The following is a 25,813-nucleotide window of genomic DNA, read 5'->3' as shown; positions in this document are numbered from 1 at the left end:
CAACCCCTCCTAATGTCCCCTGACTGACCTCGAGGTATTTTTTTCTCACCTCTGTCCTAAATGATTGGCTCCTTATCCTGAGACTGTATCCCTGCGTTTTTGACTCTCCGAGCAGTGGAAACAATCTCTCAGTGTCCACGCTGTCAAACCCCTTCAGATCATTATAGGTTTCAATGAGGTCACCTCTCATTGTTCTGAACTCCAGAAAATATAGACTCAATTTGCCCAGCCCCTTCGGCTAGGCCAACCCCCTCATCCTAGGGACCAACGTAATAAACTTCTGCAGTACAGCCTCTGATGCAGGCTTATCCTTCCTTTAATATGGAGATCAAGACTACATACTGTTCCAGATGTGGTCCTACCAAAGGTCTGTAAAATTGTAGCAAGACTTCTTTATTCCTGTTCTACAATCCCCTGCAATACAGGCCAACATGTCATTGCCTAATAGTCAGCATACAGGTGCAGCAAACAATCGGCAGTCATTGTATAGATACATCCAAGTGTCTTTGAACACCAATACTTATGAATTTTGCACCTGTTAAAATATATTTTTCTTTCCTATTCTTATTACTAAAGTGAATAACTTCACATTAATCTGTATAATGCTCCATGTGCTATGTCACCTAACCTCTTGCCTGTCCCACATTTTACTTTTCCACCTAGCTTTGTAACATCAGCAAACTTAGATGCGTTATTCTCTCTTTCTTCATCTAAGTCATTAACATAGATTGTAATTAGCAGAGACCGCAAACACTAATCCTTGTGGCATTCCACTGATTCACCTGCCTCCTTGAAAATACCCCACTTGTGTCCACTTGGTCTCCTGCCCGTTAACCAATCCTCTATCCAGGCTAACATATTAGCTCCAACTACCTTTACCTTGTGTATTAACCATTTGCGTGGAACTTTATCGAATGCATTTTGGAAATTCAACTCGACTACTAGTTTCCCTTGATCTACTCTACTAGTTACAGCTTCAAAGCATAAATTTGTCAATCAGGATTTTGCATTTGCAAAACCATGTTGACTTATTCTAATCATACTTTACTTTTTAGTGCATTGTTAACACTTCCTTAGTAATAGATTCCAGCATTTTCCCAACAAGTGGATGCAGCTAACTGGCCTGTTTCCTCTCTCTCTCTCTCGCTCTCTCCTTTCTTGAAAACAGTGTTATATTTGCCAATTTCCAATCTGATGGAAACATTCCTGCATCGAAAAAATTTTGGAAAATCATAGCTAGCACAGTCACTGTCTCTGCAGATACTTTTAGAATCTTTAAGGTGTAGACCATCAAGTCCCAGGAATTTCTTGGATTCTAGTCCCTCAGGTTTCTCCAATACTACTTCTTCCTCAGCAACCTACAACCTCCCACTCAATATCTTCAAACCCTGGTACCAGGCTTCCGAGCTCCCTCTCACCCATCTCCATTCCTGGCTTCTGATCCCACAGATCCTTTGATCTCCTACCAACTCATCATCTCAGCCTCAGATCTCTCAGCTCTTTCTGCTCCTCTGAACCAACCCTTTGAATCCATCACCTTCAATCTCTTAAGGCCTTGAACTTCCACCCCTCATCCTTTATTAGAATGTAACCAATGATAACATTCAATCTGTTGGAGTGTAACCAATGGTAACAAGTTGTAAGGGTCAGCTGACCCAGTACACGATATAACCAATGACAAAATGACGTGGTGGTCAGCTGACTCAGTATAAGTAAGAATTTGTTGGGAATTAGGGGGAGCTTGGAATGGCCCAGGGTGAGGCCTCAAGTGTTGGAGTAATGAAGTTTCTTTATTAAACCCTTTGATAAGTTGGAGTAGGTTCTGTTTCATCTTATTGCCTACAACTGGAGAATTCCTTCTGGAGGCTCAACATCCTCCAATCCCTCTCTTGTCTCTGCTCTCCAATTCTCTGCAGCCCGGAATCGACAGCCTACTCACCCAGCAGCCTGCTGTGGCCAGGAAACGGAGAAAAATAAATCATGAATCAGGTCCTGCTGTTAAATTCACTAGGGCCTGAGAAACAAGCTCTTCTGGATTTCCTAACTTTAAAACCAGCAAACCTCCCCACTGCCCGCACCACTGCCACCACCAGCAAGCCACCTCCCCCAGCAAAACCTCACCCACAGTGGAAAAATAAAACAGCAACTGAGGTTGGAAGGTTAATACTCTGGGGTGCAGGAAAGGTTAATGCGCTGTGAGGGTCGATGCTTTTTTAGGAATAATGTTGCAGGCGGGGAATGTTAATGCTCTCGGCACCATTGCGAGCAATGTAACAAAACAGGAAATTCAAAATAGACAGGCTAAAACTGGCAAACCACAAGTATTAAAACAACAATCGTATAACCACAACATGCCTTTGAATCAACTTACTGAAATAGTCAGAGGAGTGCAGCAGGTATCCAAACACATGTGAGGATCAGAAGGAACAAATTACCTAAATCATGTCCAATTTGAAGAATGAAATTCCCCTATACTGTTTCCTGCTCCCCCCCCCCCACCCCCTCATTCCTATTTTCAATAGCAAGCCCCATAATTATTACACAAGATAATGAACTGTTGGAGAGGAAGTTTGGGACCCAATTTTTGTTCCTGGGTAGGGAGGGGGAGTGGATGCAGGATGGAGTTGTCTCTACCGCCCCTGGGCACTGAGGTAACCAAAGTGGGCTGTCAAGTACCGAGGATGGCTCTAGGCTGTCCTGGTTTTCTGGGACTTTGTCTCAGATGTTTCCCTCCTTTTTAGACAAATTGACAAACCAGTTCAATCATAGTGCTTTAAGTAGTCATGATCCACACCAGTTGCCATCAATCAACCATCATGTCAAGTTTTTGCACCAACAATCCAATCAACTGCCTTCATTCACATTCTGTTAGAAACATCTTTTCAAATTGAAGTCATTCCACTCGTCTGCACACAATACCAGCAAACACTTCCAGGATAAGAAATTCAGTTCAGCCTGGTGTCAGTATATATTATCCATATCTCCTCAACCAGAAGTTCACCTCAATCCATCTGCCTGCACAATATAGCCTCACACCTCTCTTCAAGAGAAACTTAGCACAATCTTCCAGTCAACAAGCATTACCCAGAAAGCATGGCTGTGCTAGAGGCTCAACTCAATCCTTCAGTCAGGATCTCGGACCACTGAATGTTTCCTCAGCCAGGAACTGGTCTCAAGATGGAAGCTTTTTCAAGAAATATCTTGGGTGGGGATTTTTTTAAACATAATCATAGAAACCCTACAGTGCAGAAGGAGGCCATTCAGCCCATCGAGTTTGCACAAACCACGGTCCCACCCAGCCCCTTATTCCTGCAACCCCACATATTTACCCTGCTAATCCTCTGATAATAAGGTCAATTTAGCATGGCCAAGCAACCTAACTCACATATCTTTGGAGTGTGGGAGGAAACTGGAGCACCCAAAGGAAACCCACACAGACATGTGGAGAACGTGCAAACTCCACACAGACAGTGACCCGAGGCCGGATTTGATCCTAGGTTCCCTGGCACTGTGAGGCAGCAGTGCTAACACCAATTATTATGGAGTGAGGAGAAGTCCTTTCACTTCTACTGGAACACCCATCTCTTTCAGCAATCAACTGGGGACACATACACATTAAATCATAGGGAAATTAAAGTTGCTGCTGATATGCTGAACCCACCAGTTTTGTTGTTTGGACAATGCAAACTGAAATAGAAAATATTTTATAAATATTTTGGGTGAAGGGTTGTATTGATTGTGCAATGGAAAAATTCTCCTCCAAGTTTGTGTCTCAAATTTCTGTCAATAAAACTCCAAAGATAGAGCTTGTGTTTCACTTCCTCACAATGCCCAAAGCACTTGACAAAAATCATCTTGAAGGGTAGTTATTATTACTATGTAAGTAAATTAAGCAACCAATTTTCAGCCAGCAAGCCACATAATTAATGCATGAGATAATAAACTGTTAAAGAGAAAGTGACGGCTCTGATTTTTGTTCCAAGATGGGGAGGGGGAGTAGATGCAGGATGGAGTTGCCTGATGAAGGGTCATTCGAAACATTGGCTCTAAATCTAAAGTATTGGCTCTAAAATATTTTGCTTTTTTATCATGGACTTGTCTCCATTGCCTCTGGACAATGATTTTGCCAAAGAGGGCTGTCAAGACCCAAGGAGGGCTATAGGGCTGCCCTAGTTCTCCGGATTTCATCTGAGATATTTCCCTCCACTTTAGGCCCTCTACCCTTATGCCTCACATACATCACCCCTCAACTACTCTTCATGACATTTATATGTCGCATGCCAAAACATTCCCTCCATACCCACCCTCATGATTACTTCTAACTCCCATGCCAACTTGTTCAGTATCTTCCATGGACAGACCTCAGGAGCCATAGAAACCTGACAGTGCAGAAGGTGGCCATTTGGTCCATTGAATTTTCACCGGCTCTCTGAAAGAGTATCCCACAAAGGCCATCCAACCACTCCTCCCCATCCTATGCCCATAAACCCACGCATTTACCATGGCTAACCCATCTAACCCAAACATCTTCAGACTATAAGAAGAAACCAATGTATCTGGAGGACACCCACACAGACGCAGGAAGAATGAGTAACCTCCACATAGATAGACAGTCACCCAAGGCCAGGATCGAACTTGGGTCCCTGGTGCAATGAGGCAGCATTATGCCATTCAGGCTAAGAATAATTAAAATAAAAGTCTAAATATATTTCATAGCTTTCACTATGTTGAACAAGCACACTTCCATTCACAAAAACCCATTCAAAACTTTTAAATCCACTCAAGTACTTACTCCCTTATAAAGCAACCAAATTTCCATTTGTAACATCATATAAATGACAGCTACACATTTAATATCATCTCTGAGATGTTAATCAAATTCTGAACCGAGGGCACCAAGCTGAGATAACTGTAAGTTGTAAAAGCAGCCACCGCACACACGTAACAATGCACATGTTGGGGATGAGATGGGATACAATGACAGCCCTTTACGCTACTGGCAGAAATGGGATCTCAAAGAAATGGCATTGAGCCTTTTGAATTTAGGTCTCACCTCCTAGTTTTAAAGTTTCATGACTCATCAAAAATCTGGCCCGTAAACTCACTTCATAGGCAGGACCTAAAGGCATTATAATCACAACAGAAAGTGAAAACTGAAATATATGCCTTCTAGGGGCTAGGTTGTGAGATGGGGGTGGTGGGGGATGCATTAAAATGGGCTCCGTGTCATCTGGGCCGTGCCTGCTTGCCTACCAATCTCCATTCCAATTTTACCAATATTGGGGAGGTATGCTTGTCGGATTACAATCAAATAAACTGGTTGGACTTTAACCTGGTGTTGTGAGACATCTTACCAAGGTATACAATGCCAGCCCAAATGTGGCCATTTAAGGATTGCTAACTGGGATTTAGCCAGTGGTGGCGTTGTTGGATCCCACCTCATTCTCGACACTCAATGGCCGCATTTACTTCAGATGCAGACAGAATCTCTAGTTATGTAATCATCTTTCTGGACCTCAGTCAGTAGTCTATTCTTATTCCCACTCACCCAATGGCCACAAATGATCAATTTTCAGCAAAGGCTGTTTTTCTCCCCTTGCCTTCCTCAAGTGTATGCAAGCTAACTCTGCACTTCCAAGGACAGTGAAGTATATCTGTATAGATACATGTGTGCATGTGTATGAGTACAGACCAAGGGTACAAGTACATATGTGCATGAGTGCACGTGCATCGGTATGGCTGTATGTAAACGCATGTGTAGCTGTGTCTTTATGTGTGCATGTTTGCTTGTGTGCAGTGTCCATGTGTGCGCTTGATCTGATTTATGACTGTTATATGTATTAATATACAGTGAAAGGTATTGTTTCTTGCGCTCTTTACAGATAAAGCATACCATACATAGGGAACAAAAGGAAAGGGTGCAGAATGTAGCATTACAGTCACAATTTTAAAAGCATAGAATGAAAATAAAAATAGAATTAGAGGGCACAGCTTGCAAGAAGTTACTACGCTCTGGCGCTATCTTGAATCTGGTGTATATAAATGCTCATGTGTGTGTGAAAGAAAACGATGACAAGAGACAAAATCTAGTTATTGCGCTGGCGTACAAGAACAGAGATACTCATTTGCCTTATAAACCACATCAGTAGGGTCATGGCTAATTAAATCAGGGCTAATTGACTTAGCTGATCTTAGCTGCAGTAACAGTTAGAGCATTGCAATTGGCTTCAGTGTGCCCTGCTCCAAGGAGGCAATGATGCCAGCCACAATCCCTGCTCCAGACTATCACCAAGTGATGGGGTTTTGCCACCTTTTATCAAATTGAAAACTAGCTTAGGCCCATGAGAGGGGCAGAATCATGGCTTGAATTCTGATGCTTTATTAGCTGACAATGAATATTCATTGAAATTCTTAACTAATGACTGCATTACCAGGGAAGTGGAAAAGAATCACTAAATCAGACTTCTTTAAAAAAAAGTGTTTAGAATCTCTGGAAAGCTTACTGAAAAGCTGAGCAAACAGATCTCACATTAGACAGAGGTGCAGAAGTATTTCCAGTTTGGTTTCTGCATCGTATAACTGTACTCATGCACACTCGTCTAGCCACATACTGGAACGGGTATTCATACATAGGGCAACATAGTTAAGATATCCAATTTTTTGGATTCAATAACTCATGTGTTATAGAATGAAAAATTCAAAGGTATTGTTTCTTGCACTCTAAATCAACTCTACTTCTGACAAAAGTATGGGATCCACTTTCCTGACCTAGACGGCCAACAGGAATCCCAACGTCCTGGTGAATGGGATGTTGGCCAAAAATTGGCATTTCCGGCGAGCATGAGGGCTCTCTGATTTCACCCAACCCACCCCACTGGTCTGATTGGGTTTCTGCCTGCTCCAATAATTACGTAAACCCACTCATTTGAATGTCTTTGGCAGATTTGATGTGGAGATGCCGGCGTTGGACTGGGGTAAACACAGTAAGAAGTCTGACAACACCAGGTTTAAGTCCAACCGATTTATTTGATAGTAAACTCACAAGCTTTCGGGGTTAAACTCTTCGTCAGGTGACAAAGAGTTTAACCTCACCTGACGAAGAGTTTAACCTCGAAAGCTTGTGAGTTTACTATCAAATAAATCGGTTGGACTTAAACCTGGTGTTGTCAGACTTCTTACTGTATTGGCAGATTTGACAGCTAATTCACCAGCCTCCTGCTGTTTACCCCCATCATCAGCTAATAACATGTCAGAATTCAAGCTATGATTCTACCCTTCTCATGGCTTAATCTAGTTTTCAAATTGATAAAAGGTGGCAAACCCCAATCCTTGGCTCCCGAGAGGGTACAGCACAAGGCAGGCTTTACTGTTGCTACACACAAGGACATGGCATGCTGGACCCTGAGGGTCCAGGGGAGCACCACCAACTCCTCAGAAAAAAAGGGCATTCTCTCTCTCCCACCATTCAAGTCACGGTCACTCCCTGCGTATCACAGAGACATGAGGGTAACCTGACTTAACCCTTCACTGAGCCCCCTTTCCCCTCAGCCATCCTGTCCCCCCGAGACCTCTCGGTCTCAGCCTCCCTTCAGGCCATGGGCCTTACAGTGCCCATGGTATACTTTCCCCTAGAATCTGAGCACTGGCTGTGCCCATGGTGCACAACCCCAATGTATGCAGAGAATTTGGATTTGAAGTTTCTGAGCCTTCTCAGAAAGTTGAATTCTTTGAAACTCACTCCATTCCTATGGAACCCTTTGACAAATTCAACAGGTAATGCCTTGAAGATGACTTCCATTGTCAGCTGAATCGATTTCTATCATCTTCCAGCCGCCTGTGTTTATTTTCATTTCCCTTGATGGTTGAATGCATCTTAAGAACCCATTAATCCTGCCACAATGTTGACAGAGTCTAAGCCTGATTGACAGCCTGTGGTTTCACTTCCCCTTTTGCAAACCACAATTGTTTTGAAGAAATCACAGCAAGAGGTCCAAACTAGGTCACACTTTTCCTGGTCTTGGCCCTCCAGAGGATAGCCTCCAAATTCCTCACAGACAACAGAATGTAGCAGTCAGCATGATGCCTACATTCCCACTGTGGATGTTGGAGATTCATCAAGACCATAGTAGTGTTGTTATAAAGATCAAAAAATATGAAGAGGACAACAGTTGAATGGGTGTTCACCAGTTGTACATTATTTCCAACAATGCAAACAGAATTGCACCCACTCCACATCTCCTCGTGTGTTTGTCTCCTCTGTGTGGAGTCTCACATGTTTCCTTCTCCTCACTTATTGCAGATGTTGCATGATGTGGCTTAGGTTGATGTTGTGATGCAGCCATCTCATGACAGTCAACGTCTGCTCTCAGCCTATTCCCAACATTGATGAAGCTTCACCCTTGCTGTAAAGTGTGCTTGTGCAAGTCACTGCTTAGATATACTTTGCAGGTACAAGCGATGTTCATTCCTGGGCTGTGTAAGAGATAGGCTCATGTAGTCCCCTGACTCATCTGCACTGTGGTAAGGTGAAGTTGTAGTGTCGCAGGAGAGACGTAGATGCGCATGTAGACGGGTAATCTTTTCTTGATCCCCGGAACAGGTGTTGGAGTTTGGTGACTAGAGGATTTTCAGAGTACCTTCTTTGCAGTGTTAATGTAGGCCTACTTGTGACACTAATAAATAAACTTCTGAATTCCCCAATCAGTCGTGAGGATCAGAGCATCCACAGTGCTCTGTGGCAATGAGTTCCACAGATTCACCACCCTCTGGCGAAAGAAATCCCTCCTCATCTCAATTTTAAAGGACTGTCCCTTCACTCTGAGGTTGTGCCCTCGAGTTCTAGTCTCTCCCATTAGAGGAAACATTCTCTCCATGTCCACTTTATCTAGGGCCTCTCAGTATTCTGTAAGTTTTAATTAGATCCCTCCTCATCCTTCTAAACTGAGTATAGACCCAGACTCCCCAACTGCTCCTCTTATGATAAGCCCTTCATTCCATGTGTTTGTCTTGATGTTCAAAGCTACAGCAGTTACCATTAGTGAATTTGGAGCTGTTTACATTGCACCAAAACTATTGTGAACATGTAGGGTTGCAGCAGCAGGCCATAGGTTCCCGAACGCATCCCATCCACTAAACCCTTGGTGACCAAGCCAATTTCAGATGGTGATGTATTGGGGTCAATTGAACCATTGAACCTGATCTCATTGCACTGTTAGCTAGATGGGATAATAATCTGAGTGTGAAAATGAAATAATTCCACTTTGGTAGGAAGAATGGTAGGAAGGACTATTACTTACGGGGCGAAAAACTGCAGCAGGCGACGGTGCAGAGGGACCTCGGGGTCCTTGTGCATGAGTCGCAAAAACCCAGCTTGCAGGTGCAGCAGGTGGTCAGGAAGGCGAATGGGATGCTGGCCTTCATAACGAAGGGGATTGAATATAAAAGTAGGGAGGTCTTGCTGCAGCTGTATAGGGCATTGGTGAGGCCGCAACTGGAGTACTGTGTGCATTTTTGGGCGCCGCACCTGCGCAAAGATATTTTGGCCTTGGAGGGAGTGCAGAGGAGGTTTACTAGGCTGATACCGGAGTTGAGGGGGTTGAGCTATGAGGAGAGGCTGAATAAACTGGGCTTGTACTCGTTAGAGTTTAGAAGAATGAGAGGAGATCTCATTGAGACGTATAAGATGATGAATGGGATGGATAGGATAGAGGTGGAAAGACTCTTCCCGCTCAAAAAAGACAATAGGACTAGGGGGCACAGACTCAAGATAAAAGGGGGGCGGTTTAGAACGGAGTTGAGGAGGAACTTCTTCACTCAAAGGGTGGTGAATCTCTGGAATTCTCTGCCCGTTGAAGTCGTGGAGGCTGCCTCGCTAAATATTTTTAAGACGCGGGTTGATGGGTTTTTGATAGGAGAGGGGATTAAGGGTTATGGGGAGAGGGCGGGAAAGTGGAACTGAGCAGCGACAGATCAGCCATGATCTTATTGAATGGCGGGGCAGGCTCGAAGGGCTGGATGGCCTACTCCTGCTCCTATTTCTTATGTTCTTATGTTCTTATAAAAGCAAGATGGAATGCTCTTTATCATCAACAAAGTTGAACATTGAGGGTCCCATGTTCCCTCTGCATCGTACAAAAGGGTGAGGATCTGGTGAACCTAATGTATAACCATTCATTGTTAGATTGAAGTGAACGTTTGAAATGAGAATGCTAGCAAAGCATGTGGTAATGGTGAAAATAGTTGTACGTTATTCATTTAGTACCTCAACCTCAATAAGATCTCCCTCTTTGTCGCTTTTACAACACTGTTTATATTTTTATAAAATACTTGTGGGCTCCATATTATGTTACCAGTTAATCTTGCGCAAGTCCAGAGCCACCAGCGCAACAACTACAGTGCCTTCACAAGTCTGTCCAATATGTGCCAGGACATTCCCTGCTCGAATTGCCCTGATCGGTCATCTTCGGACACACCACAACCAGCGTCAAATTGATTAATGGTGTCCTCATCGATGACGATGGACAAACAACACATCAGTTAATCTATTCTCATACTTTCTCTGGTTTATTAGCATTGGAAAGGAAATCCATAGAATCCCTTCAGTGCAGTTCTGCCGTCCTCACCTGACCTGGCCTACATGTGACCTCAGAGTCATGACAATGTGGTTGATTCTTCGCTGCCCTCTGAAATGTTTAAGGCCGATCAGTGATGGGCAATAAATGCTGGCCCAGCCAATGGATACCCACATGCCATAAATGACTTTTTAAAAAGTTTATAAAGTTTGAGGCTGGTGTGTGAGAGCCTATGCTGGCAACAGCACTTGTGTCTAATAGTTGAAAGAAACAACATGTTCACGCTTTGCAGATTTGGTGAAAGAAAGGGAAAATGATCAGACTACTGCTTGTTAATAAATACAGTCTGTGAGGACTTATAATAAGGGCTAGATTTCTTGGAAATTAGCAGATTGTTAGCGGAGTGGCAGCAAGCTTTAATGACTTGGAGTCAGATATTGTGGCATACAAAAAACGCCAGTTAATTAGTACAGAGGTCTTTAAGACTACAAGCCTCAACATAGCCAAGTTGAGTTTTCAGACCTGCTGAATTTATTGCACATCAGCCTGAAGGAAGGGCTTTCAGCTCAAAAACCTTCTCTCCAGGCATATCAACACATTTGCTAACTTGGACCGTGAGCTTATGTTTCTACGAACTATCAGGAAACAAGATGTCAGGCTCCATCCCAGAGATCGCCAAGGCTCACGCAAACTGTTCATAAGAAAGAATGGAATAAAAAAATGTCAGGGATAATCGACATCTCAGTTCAAGTTTCCACATGAACCGATGTCAGAGTGTTGCACACTTTCAGAAAATGTGGTGACCCCTGATTTTGAGAAAAGTGCTCCCAACCTTCCACTGTAACTTCAGCAGGAAAACAGTGGCATCCCCACAACTGACATACAGAGGCGGGTTTCTTTTGGCCTTTTCAAGAATCGTGCTCTTTTCCTTTCAAATTTATAGAGGGAGGGAATAACCTCTAGAAATTTTAGGGAAGCTTCCTATTTCCCAAAATCAACAGAAAATGCTGGAAAATCTCAGCAGGTACGACAACATCTGTGATGAGGGCTAACGTTTCGAGTCTGGATGATACTTCATCAAGGTTGGCTCTACTCTCCCTCCACAGATGCTATCAGACCTGCTGAGATTTTCCAGCATTTTCTGTTTTTGTTTCAGATTCCAGTATCTGCAGGGTTTTGCCTTTATATTTGCTATTCCCTAAGCTGGGCAAACACAGCACAACAACTCGAATTCAAATCATTTACAGATTGGGATCAAACCTGGGGCTCTTTGATTTGTCTGAGTTGAGTAGCACATTTACCCACTGAGACATCAGGGCAACGTTAAAATGTTCACTTGGAGAAAGGGAAGTTCAATATTTGAAATGAAATAGGATGAAGAGGCCCTTTGTGAGCATATTAGTAGGGTGGTGCAACAGGCATATGGGATACTTGCCTTTATCAGTCGAGGCATAGATTATAAAAGCAGGGAAATCATGCTGGAGTTGTATAGAACTTTGGTGAGGCCACCACTGGAGTATTGAGTGCACTTCTGGTCATCACATAATCGGAAGGACGTGATTGCTCTGGAGGGATGCAGAGGAGGTTCACCAGGATGCTGCCTGGGATGGAATACTTAAGCTATTAAAGAGAGGTTGGATAGGCTTGGGTTGTTTTCATTGGACGGAGAAGACTGAGGGGAAACCTAATCGAGGTGTACAAGATTATGAGGGGTATGGACAGAGTGGAAAGGGAGCAGCTGTTCCCCTTATTTGAAGGGTCAGTAATGAGGGTTCAAGGTGGCAGCAGGAGGTTTAGGGAGGATGTGAGGAAAAACTTTTTTACCCAGGAGGTGATGATGGTCTGGAATGTGCTGCCTGGGAGGGTGGTAGAGGTGGATTGCCTCACATCCTTTAAAAAGTACCTGGATGAGCACTTAGCATGTCATAACATTTAAGGCTATGGGCCAAGTGCTGTCAAATGGGTTTAGGTAGGAGGTCAGTTGTTTCTTGTGTGTTGGTGCAGACTCGATGGGCTGAAGGGTCTCTTCTGCACTGTATGATTCTACTGATAATAAAGTATGCAGAGAATCAAAATCACATAAATGGGGGTACCTGAAATGTTATCTTTTTTTAATTATGTTACTGGACGTTTTGGATTGGCTGATCCCTGGTATTATAGTGGCCAGAATTCTCCAGTCACGTCCAGCTGCCAGCAAGAACAGAGGATTTGACACTGAATTCACTGCAGCAGGACTGGAGAATCCTAGCCGCGGGCAAGGTCAGAGAGTTCTGGCCATAGTCTGCAGAAACCTGAGAGCAACATCAGCAGAACGACTGTAGTGGTGGAAGGAAAAGCCTCACCACTAGGGGATGGACAATAAACACTGGACCTGTCAATGATACCCACACCACAAGAGCAAATTTGAAAAATTGGATGTTGAGAACTGTTCGTCATTTTTAAAAGTCATTAAATAAAAAAGGCTTTGCAAAAAAATGAGGTATAATGTATTGAAACAAATAATTAATCATCTCATCAATACAAGGACTTTGATGGTTAAACAATTCTTTATTGAAAGCAAGCAGCTACTTGGTCAAGAATACAGTGGTTTTGCAAGGAATCAGTTTGCTGCCACCGTTCATTGAATATAGTTCCTTAGTCTAAACTGAAGTTAAAGCTACCATTGAGAGCACCGAGAACAGTTTCTTCCCTGCCACTATCAAACTTCTGAATGGACCTACCTTGCATTAAGTTGATCTTTCTCTATACCCTAGCTATGGCTGTAACACTACAATCTGCACTCTCTCATTTCCTTCTCTATGAACAGTATGCTTTGTCTGCATAGCGCACAAGAAACAATACTTTTCACTGTATACTAATATACGTGCCAATAATAAATCAAATCAAATCAGAATCAGATGTGGACAGTCTGGTCCAGACTATTCACTGGAGACAGGCTGTGAGTTTTTTATATAGAGCCTTAGGAATAAATCAACAACTTCAATAACTGAAGGCTTTTAAGGATTTTCCATCGCAACTAGGTCAATGTTTCGCACAATGAAGCAAAACAGCAAGATATTTTGTAAATATGGAAAAAGTATTACCAAGTTTCATAAATATTAGATTAACTGCTTTGTATGATAATCAATGCTGTTTTATGTTTATAAGATGTAACTTTGTACTGACCCAGAAACATTCAGCTTTTGATTTGCCGTACATGTGGATAAAAATTATGCAAAAGAAAAAAACTGAGAAAAGTGACTGTGGCCAGATTAAGAATGAACAGTATGAACATTCCCCTGCCAAAAACATTCAATAAATATGATTTAAGATTGTTTTTATATTCTCTATTTGGACTCAGTTTACTGTGCTAACACTACCATGGCTAGAGTTCCATGGGCTGCTCTGACACCAGTGGAAGAGATGATGTGGAGATGCCGGCGTTAGACTGGGGTAAACACAGTAAGAAGTCTCACAACACTGGGTTAAAATCCAACAGGTTTATTTGATAGTAAACGCCACAAGCTTTCGTAACGCTATTCCTTCGTCAGGTGAGTGGAGAAGGCCATTCCTCGTGTTTGACATTAAACAGAAGGTGCTTTTAGGCTATTTGACTGCAGAAGACATCAAGTCCAAGCCTGACCTTTTTTCATGCCTCATCTATCTAGCATGGATGATCATCTATCATCCATGGTAGTTTTGTATTTCAATGTAACTTCAGCAATGTGAGACCTCTGTCCACATTAACCACATGGCCATGCCTCTAACCTTAATTTGGGTCAAGGCCATTTTGTCAATTTCAGTGGGCTCCAGTGATATTTAAATAGTCATCAAACTACCCACTGCAGGTGAGTTAATAGGGAAGGAAAGGAGTACCTTGAATCATAGTGTGACACAGCTGACAGTGCCAGCTAAAGCAAGGGTGAAAATTGTATTTTGAATTTTATTTTGTTTGCCGTGCCTGGCATAATAAATCACTCTGTAATTGATTGTACTAGGCAAGTGGTTCTTTTAAAATTAAAACCTGCATCCCAGAGACCCATAGCAACTCTGGACACCACTAAAGAGGAGGGTACCTTGAGCCCAGTGTTGTTCATCTACAAATATTAATAAACAGATCATGACCGGGATTCTCCCAGCCTACTGTGCTGCTCGGATATCGCAGAGGGCCGGGAGACATCAGCAGTGGCTGTTTCGGGGAATTCACACTGGGCACCATAGCAAAATGCATCCTCCCTACTTTCCAAAGTGAATCCTGCTGAGGCACTGCACAGTGCTCAGAGTGTCAGAGATTCGCTCTGGTAAGTGCACTAAATAAAATGGCAGGAATTACTCCCACTTTCCCACATGTTAGGGACAGAATTTTTTTTCTAAGAGAATCCTGGCCCACATTTCCTGTCTTCTTGCTGATACTTATCCATAAGTTAACATCTCTGGTACAGGTTAGCTGATGATATTGCTTTTTCTGAGACTGGTTGTGAAGTGTTTCAGAAAACCCTGAAATCATAAAAGACACTAGGTAAATGCAAGTTCTTTCTATAGGGGATGACTGTAATTTGCATTGAATTACAAAATGCCACCTCATTTGGGTAGATGAATTGCATGTGCATTGCCACTTGCAGTGGATCAGTTCCTCATAGCCTTTGCACTGGATCTGACTAACTTGCATATTTTACTGGGGTAACAATGGAAAGGTCTTGATGCCGCAAGCTTTTGTTTCATTGATGACCAGCAATGGGAACCCTTGGCTGATCTTTCACCTCCCTTGTCCATTGGTGCTGACATCTAATTGAGCACAGATCAGAGAGAATTCCTGACATAAATCCTTAGTTGTGTAGTGCTTTACCAATAGAGCCATCACAGGAACTGGAGTCTGTTACTTTAATATTCGATCCGATTCATACAGATCTTCCAGCTGGTGACCAGGCACAGCTAGGGAGAGGCATATGGTATAATCGTGAAAAGTGTCCTTTGTGTCAACAATTTCTGCTTACATATCGAATAATAAATAGCTGGGAATGATATAATTAATATGTTCAAGCAGTACTATAAACTGTGAGAGAAAACTTCAAGCAGGTTTAATTTATCACTTTTTACATGAGCATTAAAGGTGGATTACAGAATTACAAATCTGTTATTACCAGCAATATAGTGGAGCTTGTTATCTTTTCTGTTATTCACCTGGATTTTCATCAGGATTCAGATGAAATGTAATTTTATTGAAAAGCATACTTTTTTGTGATATTTTCTTTTCATCTCCTTATAAAAAGGTAAACAAAATTACAGAAAGAATTACCTTTTCCTCCAGACCCCACTCACCCCCATTTTTAGGCAGTCGTGATGAAGCTAAAGGAAGAAACTGGGTTGGAAAGTCCATTGTTGATTCCCCAGCCTGATAAAATGTTGGCATGATCTGTCTTTGCCAAGGCTGGAGGCAAACCATTAAGGTGATCTATTTAAAGCCTGGGCTTTAATTCTCTTTTTTGGTTGTCTTGGTGACAATCATTGAAAGAGATGCAGTGAAGTCCACTCACAAAACCAGTTTCTTCAGCCCCACATTCCTGAGGTCAGAGGCAGCCATGTATCCATCTTGCGACGTGAAAATGATGGTGGAAAGATGTGTTTCTTTGGTGCATCAACTTCCTTTTCCCTCTTATCTACTTAGTCTCCCTCCAAAAAAAAACACCTTCACGAGATGTATTGGTGCCTGCTGTGGCAAACTATTGGCACAAGAGTGTCCATGATGGAAACAGAGCCACCCACTGAGGAAAACTGCAGTGCTTCTTCTGTTCTCTACCTTTCGTATCTCCAGGAAATCTTTGATAGTCTATGATTTTGTGCTGGGGATAGTGCTGATTTCTGTGCCTTGCGAAACAGTGGAAATTCCCTCTTTATTTTTCTCTGCTATGGAAAGGAAGAATAGTAAAGCCAGCTTGACGACAGCCAAAAGTCCAGATTGGCCATGCAGTATTTGGCTACTCCTCTGCTGGCACCTGTCTCAGTGTCAACAGCTCTACGTGGGACAACTTTAGCCTGGTGTTTCAAAAATGCATAAAAATACTTCAACTCCCTCCGAGTGGTGCCAGTCAGGGCAGACAACTTTTTGTGACATTGGCTACCCATGCTGGGATTACTGGAGGTGGCACTGGCTGCCAAGGCTACCTCCTTCTACAAAGGTGTGGCCCCAATGGGATTTAGGGGCAATGCTGGAACTGGACTAAAGGAGGAAGGGAAGGGGCAGGAACTGATTTGTTTGGCTGAAGATCTAAATACTCCACAACTTGTTTGCAATACTGACTTGAAGACCCTTTATTCAAATTACAGTCAAATGAAAATTCATCTTGCTGGGTGTGATTGATTTTTGAATTTTATAGAGCGCAAGTATGACTTTTATCTGTCAGAATGCGGGTCGGATTACATAAGAGATGTAACTGGTGGGATTTCAAAGCATTCCTAAAATTGTCCACAAAACTGAGGTAAGGGTGGGAATGGAAGGATGATGAAATAATCACGTGCCCGCACCTCATTACCCCCGCAACCCACCATCAGAAACTCTTGCGGTAGTTGGAAAGAGCAGAAAGCCTGTGACAATTTCACTTCCAATTTTTTGTCACTCTGCTTTTATTATCAGATTTCAACTCAATCGTCCATTTACTGCAGTCAGTTCAACATCGAAGGTGCACGTAGTCCAGTGTGAATATTTAACAAAATTCTGTCCCTGACATAACAAGTAGGTGAGCTCATGAGATAAGCGACTTTTGAAACAGGACCTGATATCTGTCAGCAATATTGTGGGGACCTGGCAAAATGACTAAAATTGAGTGCTCTCACACCAACCTTGACATACTTCATTGAGGTCATGAAAGTAGAAGTTGTGGGTGGAGTACTTCTGAAGATGTTTAACCTCAATCTAAATGGTACTGTATGGAAGATGAATGTTGACCAGGATGCCAGAACTGGCTGTGTTTCTCTGATTATGTAGTACAATGGATCCTCACCATTGAAATAAAACACTCCAATGTGATCTTGCTCTGATCTGTAACACAGCCCCAAGTGTTACTTCACATGTCAAACAGCCCAGGCTATTTATATATATATGTAACACATTCTCCACCATGCGATGTACAGTATTTCATCTTCTGCAAAACTAATTGGTTTTCAGTAATGCAAATGAACAATGTAATCAAGTGACATTTTTAGAATGCAGCCCAAGTAACATTAGTTTCAAAAAATATCAGTAAATGACATTGCAAAGACATTGTTTATTTACTTAACATAAAAAGCAACTGATAGGAGCTCAAGCGGCAATAAATTAGTAGGCTGAATATGCAACAATAGTCCCAGTAAAACAGATTGCCATTGATTATAAATGAGCTGTGATTACCAGGTCCGATTGTTGGAAAGCCGGGCTTATTAGCACTGCAGCTAATTTTATTAGGTGTGAAAATGGCACGTTACATTGATGGCGAATGTATCTTTCACTGAATTTATAGCTATTGACCGCAATGAATCTTCAGTTAATGCTTGTAGCTGTGTTTTATTGCAGCAGTTGATTAGGTATAACAGCAGCAGCTTATCAGAAGCAAGCTACAGACAATTCCCTGTGGACAGGATATAGCTAATAATTGCCAGGTCAGGCAAATTCATTGTGGCTTTCTTAATGCTATCTTGAATAGTGGAATACACAAGCTATAGAGAAGATAAATGCTGGGGACAAAGATTTTTTTCAAAAAAACAGTGCCAACAACCTTCATAATGGAAATAATTACCACTCGATTCAGTGGCTTTCAAATCTCATACCCAAGGAAAAGATCTGGAGCGAGGGTGAATTGGTGCTTAGAGAATCCTAAACTGCCGACATTCACTTGCTAAAGATTAAGGTGATCTATTCAAAGCCTGGGCTTTAATTCTTTTTTTTGGTTGTCTTGGTGACAATCATTGAAAGAGATGCAGTGAAGTCCACTCACAAAACCAGTTTCTTCAGCCCCACATTCCTGAGGTCAGAGGCAGCCACAGTTATACTGATGAAATAAGATACTCCTGACTGACCTTTTTATTTAAATAAGGACCTGTTACACATATAGGATATAATGACCATTTCCTTGACGTTCAGTTGATCACTAGATTGAGTGAGAATGCTAGATGCCCGTGGAAAACAATGCATGTGTGACTTTGCCTGTTGCTGGGAAAAAAACACCTCACGGTTCACAGCTAGGGGTGGGGGAAGGTCAATGCAAAACCACTTCAAACGCTGCTGGTTTCTCCGTTACTGACTGGCCTGGGGAGGGGGGGGGGGAGGGAGAGCGGGAGAGGGAGGAGGGGGGGAGCGGGAGAGGGAGAAAGGGGTAAGGGGCATGTGACTTGAGTCACTCTCTGTGTGGAGTCTGCACGTTCTCCCCATAGCTGCGTGGGTTTCTTCCAGGCACTCTGGTTTCTTCCCACAATTTGAAAAACGTGCTGGTTAGGTGCATTGGCCATGCTGAATTCAACCTCAGTGTACCCGAACAGGCGCCTGCATGTGGTGACTAGGAGATTTTCACAGTAACATAATTGCAGTGTCAGTGTAAGACTCCTTGTGACACTAATAAATAAAGTATATTAAAATATACTCGGGTGTGCTCTCCCAGAAAGTTTATCAACGTTTACTCCAAAAATGGTACATTCTGGTGAAGTTTAACAATGTAATACTTAAGCAGTAACAGATTTTCAATCATACCATCTGGGCAAAGGTCCTGCATCAACAAAGTCTAAGACCCAACTTGTTTCCTGAATCTTTCATTACTATAAGCCCATTCATTTTTCTGAGCTTCTCTTTTTTACTACCGACTCCAAAATACACATTGATTCCTCAATTCAACTCAGTACGTGTGCCTCCTTCCAGTCTGGTTTATGCTACCTTTCCTTCTTCCTATGATGCTCTGATGCCCCCATCAATCCATTCCCTAGTTCATGCTACCACTCTCTTTTCCTATTTTCTTTCAGTCACTTGCAATCCGTCTTCCTGAGGCACAGCAGCAGCCAGTATTATTCTTTTCTCCTAATTACTGGTCTCAATCTCTGCCTGTTTCCTTTTCTTTTTGCCTCACTGCCAAAGATTCCGCCCTTCCAATATCATGCATTTCTCTTCTCCCATTTTTTCCCTCATTGTCAACCATGTTGCTCTCCTCTCTTCCCTTTATTGTCTTCTATCTGCTCCCTTTCAATGCAATACACTTCCCCCGCCCACTCAGGCCCAATCTTACCTGCGACCTGCTGCTGTTGCGCAAAACCAAGGGAGACCATAATTTCTGGGAGGGAAAAGAGGATGACATAAATTACAAAATTGATCGAAAATATGATAAAATACAAAGATTAAGAACAGCTAGGGAGATATTGGTTGAAGGATAAGCTTTGGTCAAGACTTCGCTGGTACTAAAGTATCAGCCCAGGTTGTGTGCCCAGAGTCTGGGGTAGAGCTGGAATCCATACACTTTTGATTTGGAGGTGAAAGTGTTAGTGTCAAACTCACACATACCACATAAGAGAAGTCACTGGGATAAAAGTAAATACAGCCTCCTGCCAATGAAAGATTGCCAAATGGATGACCACTATCATTTGAATTTAAAAACATGCCAGATTCAATTATCCTTCATGACAAATAAACAAACCCTAGACCCACAGGTATCTAAGGAACTGAGTAATATAAAATCCCTGCAATGCAGAAGGAGGCCATTCAGCCCATTGAGTCTGCACAGACTCTCCATCAGAACCTCGAACTCAAATCCAATGCCCATAACTCTGTGTATTTACCCTCTTAATCTCCCTAACCCACACATCTTGGTACACTACGGGGCAATTTAGCATGGCCAACCCGCCTAACCTGCACATCACTGGGCTGTGGGAGGAAACCCATGCAGACACAGGGAGAATGTGCAAACTGCACACAGACAGTCACCCAAGGCCAGTCTTAAACATAGATTCTTGATGCTGTGAGGCAGCAGTGCTAACCACTGTGCCACCACACCGTCCATATAATTATTATAAATTTTGATACCTGTCGCTCACAATGATGTCACAGAGTAAAACAGTACAACTGTGCGTGCATGGCATTGGCAGCAAACAGTAAATGCTTCAATTGCACAGGGATTCTCTCAGGTTTTGGAGACAACATCTGGTTATTTTCACTTCCGTACAAAAATGGGGGTGGGGAGATGGGGAGAGAGATAAAACAAACCCACAAAATAACAGAGAAATTAGAAATATGTATTGAAAATATCTCCAATTCAGAATCCTTTAGCTGTGGAGATTTTCTGAACACAACTCCAGATTAAAGGGGGGGTGGGGTGAGTGCAAATTACAATCCCACTGTGGAAGATGGGAATTTATATTCACATTGCTTTCTGTGCTTTAATGCATTACTTGAATAGTGAAATGCAGCTGGATTACAATAGCTGCTAGGGGAAATCTCTGCATAGTGTTGAACCAAACCTGAAAATAGCATATAATTGAATTGCAGCATGGGGCCAGGTGGGATCATGCGATATATTTCCTGGTTTCTGCTTGAGCCAGTCAGAAAATGTTTTCATTTTGATGCTGTATTGTTTTTAACAATATCTTGCCACCTTAAATGTGCTTTAAAATCCAAGTGCTTTTTGTACCACCTAATATTATCCCTCCCAGATCCCAGCAAAACTGGCTTTCTAGACGTCCGCGACATAGAAATATAGGACTCAATAGGCACGGTGGTTAGCACTGCTGCCTCACAGCGCCAGGGACCCGGGTCCAATTCCTGGCTTGGGTCACTGTCTGTGTGGAGTTTATATGTTCTCCCTGTGTCTGCATGGGTTTCCTCAGGGGAACACAATAAGAAGTCTCACAACACCAGGTTGAATTCCAACAGGTTTATTTGTAGCAAATGCCACTAGGTTTCAGAACTGGCTGTTCCTTCGTCAGGCGGGTGGGAGTTCTGATCACAAGCAGGGCATAAATGTGCTCAGGTTTCCTCCCACAGTCCAAAGATGTGCGGGTTAGGTGGATTGGCTATGCTAAATTTTCCTTTAGTGTCAGGGGAATGTTAGGGAGATTGGTAGGGTAACAATGTGGGGTTATGTGGATAGGGCCTGCGTGGAGTTGTTGTCAGTGCAGGCTCCTTCTGCAGTGTAAGATTTCTATGATTCTAATAGGCCTGTTCAGTCCCTTGAGCCTGTTAGGCCATTTGAATAGGTAGTTTCTGATGTTTACCTGAACTTCTTCTACCTGCTTTGGTTTCATAACTCTTAATGTCTCAGCCAAGCAAAAGTCTATCATATTAACATTTTCAATTGAACTGGAGGAATTCCAGATTTCCACTATCATGAGCGGAATTTTCCCATCCTGTCCACCACTGGAATCGTAGCCAGTGGGACAGGACCATGCAAAGGCCTGTTGACCTTGGACAAGATTTTCTGGTCTTGGGGTGAATGCAGCAGGAAAATCTCAGCCCCTTTGAGTAAATCAGTGCCTCCTGCCATCAAAATCAGCACATTTTACAATAAAAGCCCCTACCCAATCTGTGAAAAATTATAGGCAAAATTTGCCTGGAAAACTTTTACTAAACATTTGGTTTGTAGCAAACGCTCCATAAGTGAAACATTGAAGTGGGGTCAAAAAAATGGAACAAAATGGAGTCATTACGAATTATGGAATCTTGCCTATCCCTCGCCTCCTTCTCCTCTTCCTTCTTCCATTTTACTTGATGCCACCACAGTGCTGGTTAATCACTCTTTGCCATCTCTCTCTGTCATCCATTCCTCTTCCAATCCCACTGCAGTTATGTCTCTCACCACTTTATCTTCCACCTGATCTTAGGCCTTCCTCTTGGCTGTTCCATCTCCATTATTCACCACATTTCCTCTCTCCCTTCACAACAGATGACCAGAATATTTCAATCTCTTCTCAACTATTTTCTTCAACGCACCCCCTATATTTTCTGACCCCTGATGTGCAGTTTCCTAATTTTGTCCTTTTTGATTTCTTCACGCATCCACCTCAGCATTTGCACCTCATTGGGATTCAGCCTCTCTTCCTCACTTCTTGATGTTGCTTGAGTTTCTGCATTGTATAACAAGGCCAGTCTCACAACTGTCCTGTAGATTTCTCCTTCTGTTTTTTTTTGACAACTCCTTTTGGTTTTAGTGATACTTTCCTATCACGCTGCAATTTATCCAATCACTCCTACCAGAGCTGAACCATTGATTAATGTCCAATTCTATACTTCCATCTTTTGTCACACTGAGTGCTTGAATCTATTCATTTTCTCCAAGTTTTCACCTATAACCTTTGCATTGCCCGTTCTGCCAGATATTCCCAAGAGTTAAAGGATGCAGCACCATGATAGTGTCATGATGTACTGACCTTTAGCTCCGTAAGGTCCACACCAGACTTGAAGGTTGATTGTCTAAATACAATGGACAAAAACAGCATTTCGTTTGTTCACACACAAAAACAGAAAATGCTGGAAAATCTCAACAGGTTTGACAGTGTTTGTGGAGATGGAACAGAACTAACATTTCACGTCTGGATGACTTGAAGCTATTTTTGTCTCTCCACAGATGCTGTCAGACCTGCTGAGATTTTCCAGCATTTTCTGATTTTTGTTTCAGATTCCCCACAGTAATTTGCTTTTAACTTGGATCTTTCACTTTCTTCTGCTCTATTTCTCCCTTTACCTTGTGACCAAATCAAGCCACCATTTTAGTTCACCCCATCTGAACTCTCAACATTCTTGAATTTCTCTCCCATTGCTCTTCATTGATTTTCACTGAGCCAATGACTGTCCAATTTCCCTTCCATATTCTAGCTGACATTGTAAACATTTCCTTTCCCTTATATAATATTACCCTCCCTTTCAAAACTGCCATCAAAACATTCTCCTAAATAAAAGCTTGAGTATACTGACTTGCACACCACTTTTCCAACTTTCATCCCAAATCCCTGCCCATCTTCCCTGCAAGAGGTTTGATCTCCTCCAAACAAGCTTATACCCTACTACAACACAGAAACAGCCTGGATCCAAATCTCTATATTATTATTAATATAGCAATATTATTCTCTATATGTGTAATGATGCACTTTCTGGGATTTCATGAATGAACAACAAAAGAATTATTTATCAAAATCCTAGTGTAACAACATACCTACTGCTAGTTCCAGAATGCCTCTGCCTGAGAACTCCTCCCACTTTGGCGATTCCCCACTTACTGAGTCCCGATTGGTCACCAAAGTCAGGTGACCTTAATCTGTGTTTCTCTTAAAGGGCCAATCACCACATACCTGTGATCATGGTCTACTATCCCTCTCAATCTGTCTGCAGATTGACACTGTTGACCAGTTTGGGCTTATATTTGAATGGTAGTTGTCTTGTCCATTCAATCATAACCAGAAGATCTCCTATAACAGGTTTTCTCCCCAACCCAGCACAATCACCTCTACAAGGTCCCAATATCCTTTCTGCCTCCTGTTTCAGCAAATACATGCAGGTGCTGAGTCCCATCACTTGAATGCAGGCCATTAGATCCCATGTATGCATTGGAGACACCCAGCCCGACCATTTCACTGCCTCTCTTAACCTTCCCATTGCCTCTCACAGCCTTCCCATTGCCTCTCTCTGCCTTTTTCTATCACCCATTGCTTTTCTCTACCTTTTCAACTGGTTCACCACACCTCTGCGCTGCTACTCTCTACCTCCCCACAGCTTTTGTCTACCTCTGTGTCTCTCTTGACCTTTCTAACAATGGGCATGATTTTGATATATTTTAATAAATTTAAATGTAATTAAACACCCCCTTGTCAGAATTCCTCCCACAAGATTTTCATACCTCACTGATATGACATCACATCTACGTGGTTTACAACAAGTTCACCCAGACGTGACCCTGTCGAGGGGATCCCTCTGGGGACACAAATCAGCTTAGGAACCCCCTCTCCCCGGGAGAGGGACATAGCCAGGCAGTGCACTGGCAATGCCTCTTGGTACAGCAACCTGGCAATGCCCTGGCACAGGATTGTACCAACCTGGCAGTGCCGACCTGTGCCAAGCCAGTGATGTTTGGATGGGGTGGGGGGAGTGGGAGGAATGTTAGCAATGGTCACGGAGGGAGTGGGGGAACGATCGGGGTGGTAGGGGGCAGGGGATTTAGAGGGTACATGGGATGATCAGTGGTTTGGGGGATGGCCACAGATACCTCCGTGATGGAGGAGGGAGTAATATTTTTAAAGGGTGCCCTGATCTCAGTGGAGCCAGTTCTCAGCTCTAAGAATCTCCGTTGCACCAGAGCGATGGCACAGTCCATGCCTACTCTTTTTTTTGCAATTAATGGGGCTAGATTTGGAAAAGAAACTGGCAGGTGGAGCTGGAGAGTTCCATACCAGTTTTCTCACCAAAACTGACACCCTGACAAATTCTCGTAAGCTTCTTCCCAGTGTTTGGTCAGCTTGCATTTCTGATATCCAACCCTGATTGAGCCTCAGTATCCTTGAGTGAATGTTGAGCAGTTCAAAACCATTGTCTTCACACCCTGCCACTAACTCCAATCCTTAGCATCAATTCCACCTCCTCACTGGTTATCGCCTTAGACTCCCTTCAGCAGCTTTGGGTGGCATAGTGGTTAGCACTGCTGCCTCACAGCGCCAGGGACCCAGGTTCAATTCCCAGCTTGGGTCACTGTCTGTGTGGAGTTTGCATGTTTTTCTCATGTCTGCCTGGGTTTCCTCTGGGTGCTCCAGTTTCCTCCCACAGTCCACAGGCTAGGTGGAACATCCATGGTAAATTGCCCCTTAGTGACAGGGGTCTAGCTAGGGTAAATGCACAGGGTTATGGGGATAGGGCCTGGGTGGGATTGTGGTCGGTGCAGGATTGATGGACTGAATGGCCTCCTTCTGCGCTATCAGATTCTATGAACCAGGCTCTTTATGGCCTTGACTTCTTATCTGACCCTGAATTGAATTTCTGTCTCACATCTTGTCCATTGCAAAGATCACCTCATTTCACCTCTATGATATAACCAATTCCTGACATTGCCTCAGTCTTTCTGCTGCTGAATCTGATAGAGTGGATGTGGAGAGGTTTCCACTAGTAGGAAAAACTAGAGCCAGAGGGCACAACCTCAGGCTGAAGGGATGATCCTTTAGAACAGAGATGAGGAGGAATTTCTTCAGCCAGAGAGTGGTGAATTTGTGGAACTGTTTGCTACAGAAGGCTGTGGAGGCTGGGTCATTGAGTATCTTTAAGACAGAGATAGATAGGT

The sequence above is a fragment of the Carcharhinus amblyrhynchos genome, chromosome 7 (assembly GCF_965287045.1).
Source record: "Carcharhinus amblyrhynchos chromosome 7, sCarAmb.v2.hapA, whole genome shotgun sequence".
NCBI lineage: Eukaryota > Metazoa > Chordata > Chondrichthyes > Carcharhiniformes > Carcharhinidae > Carcharhinus > Carcharhinus amblyrhynchos.
The sequence above is the reverse complement of the archived record's forward strand: the minus strand, read 5'-3'. Positions refer to the sequence as shown.